This window comes from Triticum urartu, chromosome 1 (genome assembly GCF_003073215.2).
Source record: "Triticum urartu cultivar G1812 chromosome 1, Tu2.1, whole genome shotgun sequence".
NCBI classification, from domain to species: domain Eukaryota; kingdom Viridiplantae; phylum Streptophyta; class Magnoliopsida; order Poales; family Poaceae; genus Triticum; species Triticum urartu.
In genome coordinates this window covers 467650308-467660277 of record NC_053022.1, presented here as the reverse complement: position 1 = coordinate 467660277, position 9970 = coordinate 467650308, and positions in this window count along the sequence as shown.

The following is a 9970-nucleotide window of genomic DNA, read 5'->3' as shown; positions in this document are numbered from 1 at the left end:
GGTGCCGGGCAAGCCACTCGCCGCGGATATTATGCTTGAAGGCCGCTAAGGCCTCTGCGTTCGGACAGTCGACTATCTGGTTTTTCTTTGTTAGGAACCGTGTCCAGAATTGCCTGGCCGGTTCCTCTGGCTGCTGAATTATGTGGCTTAGGTCATCGGCGTCCGGTGGTCGCACATAAGTGACCTGGAAGTTGTCGAGGAATGCGGCTTCCAGGTCCTCCCGAGAACCGATTGAGTCTGCTGGCAAGCTGTTAAGCCAATGCCGGGCCGGTCCCTTAAGTTTGAGTGGGAGGTATTTGATGGCGTGTAGAGCATCACCACAGGCCATGTGGATATGAAGGAGATAATCCTTGATCCATACCGCAGGATCTGTTGTGCCATCGTATGATTCGATGTTTACGGGTTTGAAGCCCTCAGGGATTTTATGATCCATTACTTCATCTGTGAAGCATAGTGGGTGTGCGGCGCCTCTGTATTGGGCTATATCACGACGCAGCTCAAAGGAGCTTTGTCTGTTGAGTTCGGCCCGGCCGGATTTATTGCATCCGGAGTGATGATTACCGTCACGTGCCGTGGGGCGCCTGCGCGATCCATAGATCGATCTTGTTTGCCTTGCCTTGTCCTCCAGTATGTCGCGCAGGTCGGGCGCATTTTCCCGTGCCTTAGTATGCTTGACGCGGCGTCGGGGCATGGCTTGAGCGGAGGGCCAAGAGGCCTCTCTGTCGCGGCCACGAGGTGGCCGGTTGGCCATGTCATGCGCTGGTGATGTAGGTGCTTCCTCCTCTAGTCGGGGTAGCAGCCTGCGCTTTGGGTAACTCTTGGAGGGGCGTTCGAGTTCATACTCTTCGGCCGCAAGGACTTCAGTCCATCTGTCAGCTAGCAAATCCTGATCAGCTCTAAGTTGTTGCTGCTTTTTCTTGAGGCTGCTTGTCATGGCTATAAGCCTGCGTTTAAAACACTCTTGTTCGGTGAGATCCTCTGGCACGACGAACTCGTTGTCGTCGAGGCTTGCCTCGTCTTCGGAGGGAGGCGTATAATTATCATCCTCAACCTCTTGGTCCGCCGCCCTCTTGTGAGGGTTGGCTTCTCTGTCCTTCTGTGTTGAATCTTGCTGGAGGGGGTGTTCTTCGGCGCTATCCGGAGTAGTATTATCTCCCGTGCCGGAATCACCATTTTTGCTTTGGCGGGATTTAGAGCGGCGCCGTTGACGCCGGCGCTTGGGCTGTTTCTTAGAGGTATCGTCCCCCCGCTGCTCCATCGCCATCTCCATCCTTTGGAGTGTCCACCATATATATGTCGTATGACGAGGTGGCCTTCCAGGGCCCTACAGGTGCTGGTTCTTGTTCGTCTCCTGCATCATCGTCCATGCCGTCGATGTCTTCGGAGTCGAAGTCAAGCATGTCGGTTAAGTCGTCGACAGTGGCTACCAAGTGGGTGGTGGTTGGGTTTGGAATTTCTTCATCGTCCGTATCCCAACCTTGCTGACCGTAGTCCGGCCAGGCCTCTCCTGATAAAGAGAGAGAGACATTAGAGAATTCAGGATGTCGCCGAAGGGCGAGTGCTGAAAGATGTCCGCGGCGGTGAACTCCATTATTGGCGCCCAATCGGATTCGATCGGCAGGGGCGCGGGGGGCTCGGAGTTCGGAGAGGAATCCGGCTCCTTGGAGTCATGGGCCATGCGGAGTGCGGGGCTGGAGTTCGGCTCGATCGCCTCTGAGATCGCAGCCCCTGAGGCAGCGTCCAACCGCTGATCCTCGATTGGCGCAGCAGGCTCCGAATCAATGGTCGGAACCAATGCGTGTGCGGCCTCCAAGGCGTTGTTCGGCGGCAGAGCTATATCATGCCCATCGAGACAGTGCGGCGCGCTTGGCTGTGGCCCGAATCCGTCGAAGATCAAGTCCCCGCGTATGTCAGCCGTGTAGTTTAGGCTTCCAAACCTGACCTGATGGCCAGGGGCGTAGCTTTCGATCTGCTCAAGGTGGCCAAGCGAATTGGCCCGCAGTGCGAAGCCGCCGAAGACGAAGATCTGTCCGGGGAGAAAAGTCTCACCCTAGACTGCATCGTTGTTGATGATCGAAGGAGCCATCGGGCCTAAAAGCGACGACACAGAGGAACTCTCAATGAAAGCACCAATGTCGGTGTCAAAACCGGCGGATCTCGGGTAGGGGGTCCCGAACTATGCGTCTAGGCCGGATGGTAACAGGAAGCAAGGAACATGATGTTTTACCCAGGTTCGGGCCCTCTTGATGGAGGTAAAACCTTACGTCCTGCTTGATTAATATTGATGATATGGGTAGTACAAGAGTAGATCTACCACGAGATCGAGGAGGCTAAACCCTAGAAGCTAGCCTATGGTATGATTGTTGTATGATGAAGTTGTCCTACGGACTAAAACCCTCCGGTTTATATAGACACCGGAGAGGGTTAGGGTTACACAAAGTCGGTTACAATGGTAGGAGATCTTGAATATCCGCATCGCCAAGCTTGCCTTCCACGCCAAGGAAAGTCCCATCCGGACACGGAACGAAGTCTTCAATCTTGTATCTTCATAGTCTTGGAGTCCGGCTGAAGGTATAGTCCAGCTACCCGAACACCCCCTAATCCAGGACTCCCTCAGGCCCGCCAGCCCACGCACGCGACGGGACACCGTCGTAGTCTGGGGCCCGCCACTACAGGGCCTCGGCCCATGCGCGGATCTTCTGCGGCCCGAATAGACTGCGCGCCCTAGTGGTGGTTACCTCATGCCCTGATGGCGCAATAATCGCGGGGCGTGGGGAAGAAGGTGCAGTTAATCCCACAGCCCCCACGTCCTGCCTCCTCGGCTTCGCCGCATGAGGCTATAAGTAGGGGGAGAGGAGGGGAGCGCCAAATGCTCGCGCGCTCTCCCTCGCTCTACCCCCTGCTTCTACTTCCTCCTCTCGTCGCGACAGCTACCTGCTGCCGCTCGGCCTTCCTGCCAATCTTCTTGGCTTGCCGTCGCTTTGTCGCAGCTGGGTCGTGCGCCCTCCTTTCACCGCACCTTTCTCGCCGTCGCGCCGTCCCCATGGCGTTGTCGAGCTCCTGGGACGGCTCCAACGTCCACGACGACCACGTCGACTTCCTCCGTCGGACGCGGCGGCTACCGGGCGCGGATCTCGTGCGGGTCCGCCTTGCGCCAGAGAGGGAGATCTCGCCGGCGCCGGAAGAGGACGAGTGGGTAATCTTCCGCTCGCACTGCCTGCATGGTTTCGGCCTGCCAGCGAGCGGGTTCCTCCGCTTGTTCCTTGAATTTTATCATCTCCAGCCGCATCACCTCACTCCCAACGCGGTGATGCTGCTGTCGGCCTTCGTCACCTTGTGCGAGGGTTTTCTTGGCGTCCTCCCCACTCTTGAACTGTGGGGAGAGTTCTTTCAGTGCAAACTCGGCACCGTCTTTGCGGGCGTGCCCTCCCCATGCGGCGCCTTCATCGCCATGCGGAGGACGAGCGACAACAACCCGTTTCCGCCCATCCTGCTGATCCAGTCGGTGAAGCTCTGGCAGAAGTCCTACTTCTACGTGAAGAATATTGCTCCGCAAGGTGACTTCGTCAACCTGCCGGCTTACATAGCCGGCCCGCCGGCTGGGAGGCAGCCTTCATGGTCCTTCCGGTCCAGGTCATTGTCTCCGGGCGGGTCCACCTCCGTTGCTCGGCTCCGAGTGATGATCCAGTCAGAGGGTCCGTCCGGGGCCGACCTGGTGGCCACCTTCGTGGAGCGCCGGGTGCTCCCGCTCCAGGGCCCACCTCATATGATCTGCCAGATGAGCGGCCGCTTCGACCCATGCCGGCTAAGCACCAAGGAGATGCCTCATGCCGAGGTGTCTTACATGGTGAACTACATTTCCAACTGCAAGCTCACCGAGGAGTGGCAGTACGGCAAGGTGTCGTACTCTCGCGCCAATCCTCCGTCGGTGGTAAGTTTCTCTTCCTCTTTCTCTTTGCTTGTTGCCGAGTTCATGGTGGCCGACTCCTAACCAGCCGGCCTTTCTTTGGCAGAACCCCATGCTTTCGCCAGCAGCCGGGGCCGCGGGGGTGGAACGCCAGTTCCTCCCCGACCGTACCATGGACGATGTGGACGACCCAGACCTGGGGGCGGCCTCCATGGAGGACGACGTCGCGGGGGAAGGCGGTGATGCAGGCGGGTCCGGGCTCGGGGCCGGTTATGAGGACTGGCCAGATGACGACGAGGCCGAAGTCAGTCCGCGTCGCCGACCGGCGCCCGATCACCATGGTGTGGGCCCATCTGTCGGGCCGACTGCCCATGGCGGCGCGCAGAAGCGCCAGGCCGCGTCGATCCACTTCGGCAGTCGGCCGAAGACGCCGAAGAGTACCGCGGCGGCGACCAAGCGGGACGAGGCGGCCGTGAAGGCAGCCCGCTTCCGCAAGGTGGTGAAGCAGCCGCAGACGGTCTAAGCGTAAGTGTCGCTGTTCTCATGCCTTTCTTCTTTCTTCTTCTTCGGTTGATGTTTTTCCAAACCCTTTTTCTCGATTTATCAAACAGGGCCCCTCTTTCCCTTGGGCGAGTCCCGGCCGCCTCCATAGTCGGACCGGTAGGAGGGTCTTCAAGCTCGCACCGGGTAGATCCCCGCGCTGATATCCTAGAGGCGACGGAGCGGAACGCGCGAGAAGTGTGGGAGGAGCGGGAGGCGGAAGAGCGGAGGGCGACTCGAGAGGCGGAGCGGAAGTCGGCGGAGGCGCGAGCCGTCGCAGCCGCCAAGGCCCAAGCGGAGGCCGCAAACGCGAAGAGGGAGGCAGAGGCCCTGCAGAACCAGCCTCCGCAGTTCGTCATTCCGCTCCGCGCCGCGGCTCCCGACAGCCCTGTGCCCCCGTTGGAGGAGGCCGGCCGCAGCCAGCCGGAGATGGAGAGGGAGGCGGCACCATCGCCGCCGACTGGAGCGGGCCGAGGAGACCGGCCTGAAGTGCCGCCAGCGCAGCCGGCTGGGGGCGAGCCGACCGTGGGAGGGTATCTTGTGATCTCGTCACCGCTTCACCGGCGCGCGGGGAAGGCGACTTTAGCGCCGGACGCGCAGAAGACCGTGGATGCCGGCTCGTCGGCCCAGGACCTGGAAGCGGCCAGCGACAGCTCGTCCGGGTGGACACCGGGCGGCGGGACAACCGTGCTAAATGTGGCGGCGCAGGACGTCCGGAACCGGCCTTAGGCGCAAGCCACCGCGCTGAAGCAGTACACCCAGGAGTTTCTCACGACGCGGTCGGTTATTCGGGTGAGTCCACCTACTCCTTGTCGATTGCTTTTAATTTCTTCCCTGGGGGCGCGTCAGCGCACCCACTGGGTGTAGTCCCCAAGTTCCGAGCCGGCTGCTGAGCAGGCGGCTTGGAACTTATTGGAAAGCTTGATTGCCATCTTGTTCTTACTTGCGTTCCTTGTCTTCTTTGCAGGAGTACCACAACCTCCGCGCGGCCGCCTTCAACTCCCAGGCCCAGGAGTTGAATCAGAAAGCCACCGATCTGACCGAGAGCCGGAGTAAGCGCTTCGTTTTTCTTTTAAGTGGGGGCGTGTCAGCGCACCCACTGGGTGTAGTCCCCGAGATTCGGGTGGACTAGCGAGTAGTTGGGTAGGATCTTTTCCTGACGACTTCTTTCATTATATTTGCAGGGGCCAATGCTGACTTGAGGAGCCAGCTGAGCGGAGCCCAGACCGCCCTTCGTGCCAAGGAGGCCGAGTGCGCCGCCCTAGCTCAAGAGCGTGACCGCCTGGCCAAGAGGTTGGCCGACCAGGAGGAGAGCCACAAGGCGGCCCTGAAGGCAGCGTAGGACAGCGAGGCTGCCCTCAAAGCCGAATATGAGACCGAGGCAGCAAACTGGGCCGAGATGAGGCAGGCGCTGAGCCAAGGCTACAGCCGGGTGGAAGACTTGACTGATGGTAGGCCACCTTCTTCTTTGCTTCCTTGCCTGCCTTCTACTATCTGATTCATTTTTTTGACTTTGTGCCGCTGCTTTCCTCTTTGTGCAGATTACTTTCCCTGCTACTCTGCCGCCGCCACCCAAGGCATCGAGGCCTACCGCGACGCGCGACGGCAGGCGGGGGCCGAGATCGCGCCGAATGCCAGCCGGTCACTTGAGGAGCAGCTTCTGGGGCATCAAGCCCGCCTGCAGCCGGCCCATCGCACGCTCCGCCGTCTTCAGTGCGCCGGGGCGCAAGTGCTGGCCGCCCTCTGGCCTGGCGAGGTGATTCCGCGCACCCCAAGCCGGACCGCCGACTGGCTGGAGGTCGCAGTCGGCCGCTTCAAGGCTTGGAAGGCGTCAGTGGCCCGGTCTGGCGCTGGGCGGGCTCTGGAGTTCGTCCGAGCTTGGTATCCTGGGCTGAACTTGGACCAGCTGAGCACCTGACAGTAGGAGGCTGACGAGGAGCTGGAGGCGGTGAGGCCGGCTATCATCCAGCGCGCCTCGGCGATCGCCGAGTACACAGATACCAGCGCCTTTGCTCATGAGGTGGATGACGCCGGCGTCGCTCAGCCGGAGGAGTGGTTCGGGCTGAACGCGGCCAAAGGTGAGGACTCGGCGGAGGAGATTGCCTCCAGTGATGAGGGCGAAGGGGAAGAGGGAGAGGATGACGAAGACGCTGCGCCGGATGGTGAAGCGACCAGCCCGCCTCAGCCCGATCGTGCCTCTAGCAATGATGCCGAGACTCGGCAGCCGTTCAGTCCTCCAGCCGGCACCGCCGACTCCGCCAACCTGCCCAACTTGCCTGTTGTTCCCCTGGCTTGATCCGCCGTCCTAGCTTTCCTGCTTGTTACTTCTTTGAACAATCTTTAAATTTGCGTAGTTCCACCCACTGGGGGTGTATTCAGACTATGTTGAATGCTGGCCTTTCGAAGGTCTTTTGTGTAAATATTATGCATGTGTTTGGCTTCCGTTTATGTTTGCTTTTTATCCTTTGGCTTTTTCCTTTGCCGCCTTCCCGTGGCCGCCGCCTTCCTAGCCGGACAGCTCCTCTGCAGTCTGTGGCCGAAGAAGGACTTGGTCATTTTGGGAAGGCAAGTACTCGAGCTTTCTCAGATTGCAGCAAGGTGAACGTGAAGCCGGCCAACCGGCTGCTCTGGTAGCCGGCTGGCGGGTGGGAGGCCGGCTCGCGTTATATAAGTTCATTGGTCCTTAGCCGTTTTTTGCGTGGGCATCCTTTCCTGCCCTTGGCTCTTGTCCGTCAGACAGTCAGTTCTTCGAGCTATGACTTTTTGGCAAGAGGGGGCTTGGGTGCCGGCATACTACTTGTCTGACTGCAGGTGGAACTTCCGATATAACTTGAGGCGGCGAGTCCCCAGGCCGACTGGTCGAACCCGGTGCCGGATGAAGAAAGCAAGTGTAGTAACATAATCGTATGCGTGATACTCGTATTTCATAGATAAAAGAGGGTAGTCCCCAAGCGCTCCTCGGGGCACCCCTTATCTCGTACTTAGTACAAAAGGTAGCACGCTACGTACTATTTTTTAACTGTAAAATCTTCGGAGGAGATTGGCGTTCCACGGTCGTTCCGACTCCTTGCCGAAATCATCTCTCTTGCGTGACTTCGGCTTCTGCGCGTCGATTAGGTAGTAGGAGTCATTGCTTAAAGCTCTGCTAATGATGAAGGGGCCCTCCCAAGGGGCCGAGAGCTTGTGATGGCCGGCTGTTCGCTGGATCAGCCGGAGCACAAGATCACCCTCTTGGAAAGATCTTGGCTTGACCTTCCAGCTATGGTAGCGGCGCAGACCCTGCTGATAGATGGCGGACCGACTGAGAGCTAACAGCCGGCCTTCTTCCAGCAGGTCAATGCCGTCTTCTCGTGCTTCCTTGGCTTTCGCCTCCGTGTACATGGTGACCCGAGGCGAGTCGAACTGGATGTCAGTTGGGATGACACCCTCGGCACCATATACAAGGAAGAAAGGGGTGAAGCCGGTCGACTTGTTTGGGGTAGTGCGCAAACTCCAGAGGACGGCCGGCAGCTCGTCGAGCCAACAGCCGGCCGAACGCTCTAGTGGCACGACCAGTCAGGGCTTGATGCCGGAGAGGATGAGGCCGTTTGCTCGCTCGACCTGGCCGTTTGACTGCGGGTGGGCAACGGACGCTAGGTCCAGCCGGATGCTGTGTGTTGCGCAGAAACGTGCCAGTGCTCCCTTTGCAAAATTTGTGCCGTTGTCGGTGATGATGCTATGCGGTACACCATACCGGGTTGTAATATCTGCGATGAAGGTGACGACAGTCGGCCCATTCAGCTTCTTGATCGGCTTTGCCTCAATCCACTTGGTAAATTTGTCCACAGCGACGAGCAGATGTGTCATGCCGCCGCGTGCCGTCTTGAACGGGCCCACCATGTCCAGCCCCCAGACGGCAAATGGCCAGGTGAGGGGAATGGTCTTGAGTGCAGAAGCCGGCAGGTGTTGCTTGGAGCTGAAAACTTGGCACCCTTTGCAGTGTTTGACTAGTTCCTTGGCGTCTTCCAAAGTAGTCGGCCAGAAAAACCCATGGCGAAAAGCCTTGGCGACGAGTGATCTTGAGGCTGCATGGTGGCCGCATTCGCCTTGGTGGATGTCCCTAAGGATTGATATGCCCTTCTCTGGTTCGATGCAGTGCTGGAAGACTCTAGTGACGCTGCGCCTAACAAGCTCTCGGCTGACAATCGTGTAGGCTTTGGCTCGGCGTTGAACTTGTCTTGCCGAGATCTCGTCAGTTGGCAGCTCTCTGTTTACAAAGAAGTTGAGGATGGGCTGGACCCATGATGGAGCTATGACTTCTTCTATTGTCAGGACTGCCACTGTGATAGGGGCGGGTGGGTTGGGTGGTTAAGAGTTGGAGTCAGAGTCCGCCATTGCCTGTTGTGTTGATGTAGTCCCCGGGCCGGCTGCAGTAGCCCCCGGGCCGAGTTCCGGATTCCTCGGGCCGGGTGCGACTATGGCAGTCCCCGGGCCGCCTGTTGGAGTCCCCGCGCCACCTGCTTGGTTTCCCAAGTCGGATCCGACTGCGTTGGGGTCAGGCGGCACGAAGATGGAATTAGATTCTGGAGATGGCTTGATAGACGGCTTGAGGAGGTGGTGGAGAGAAACGCCGGCTGGTATGGCTTGCCGGGTGGATCCTACTCGTGCCAGGGCATCTGCTTGCATGTTGTCGGCACGTGGTACATGAAGGAACTCACATCCTTCAAAATATCCACTGATTGGCTGGACGAGGAAACGATAGCTCGCCATGTTTGCGTCTTTGGCGTCCCAGTCACCGGATGACTGTTGGACCACCAAATCCGAGTCGCCATAGCACAAGATCCGGCGGATGCCGAGCTCTTTGGCTAGCCGGAGCCCGTGTATGAGCGCCTCGTACTCGGCCACATTGTTGGAGGTGGCAAAATGAATTTGCAATGTATACTTGAGCTTGTCGCCCTTGGGAGAGGTGAGGACGATGCCGACTCCCAAGCCGGTGTGCATCTTGGACCCATCGAAGTGCATCCGCCAGTGAGTGGAGTCGGGAGCCGGTGGCAGGTATTGGGATTCGGCCCAATCGACGAGGAAGTCGGCCAGCGCCTGGGACTTAATAGCGGTGTGGGGCTGATAGAAGATCGCGTAGGGGGCCAGCTCAATGGCCCATTTGGCCACTCGGCCGGATGCATCCTGGCTGCCTATGATCTCGGCGAGCAGGGCAGTACATACGACCGTGATGGGGTGCTCTTGAAAATAGGGCTTGACCTTCTTGGCAGCGAAGTACGCACCGTAGCACATCTTCTGGTAGTGTGGGTAGTTCTGCTTCGAGGTGGATAAGACTTCGCTTAAATAATACACCGGCCTCTGAACCGGCTGAGCCCGGCCTTCTTCTGGGCGCTGGACTACGATGACAGTGCTGACCACCCGGCTAGTAGCGGCAATGTAAAGGAGCATGGGCTCATTTTCAGCCGGTGCCACCAAGACAGGCGGCGTGGTCAGCATCTTCTTTAGCACGTGGAAGGCTTGGTCCGCCTGGTCGTTCCACTCGAA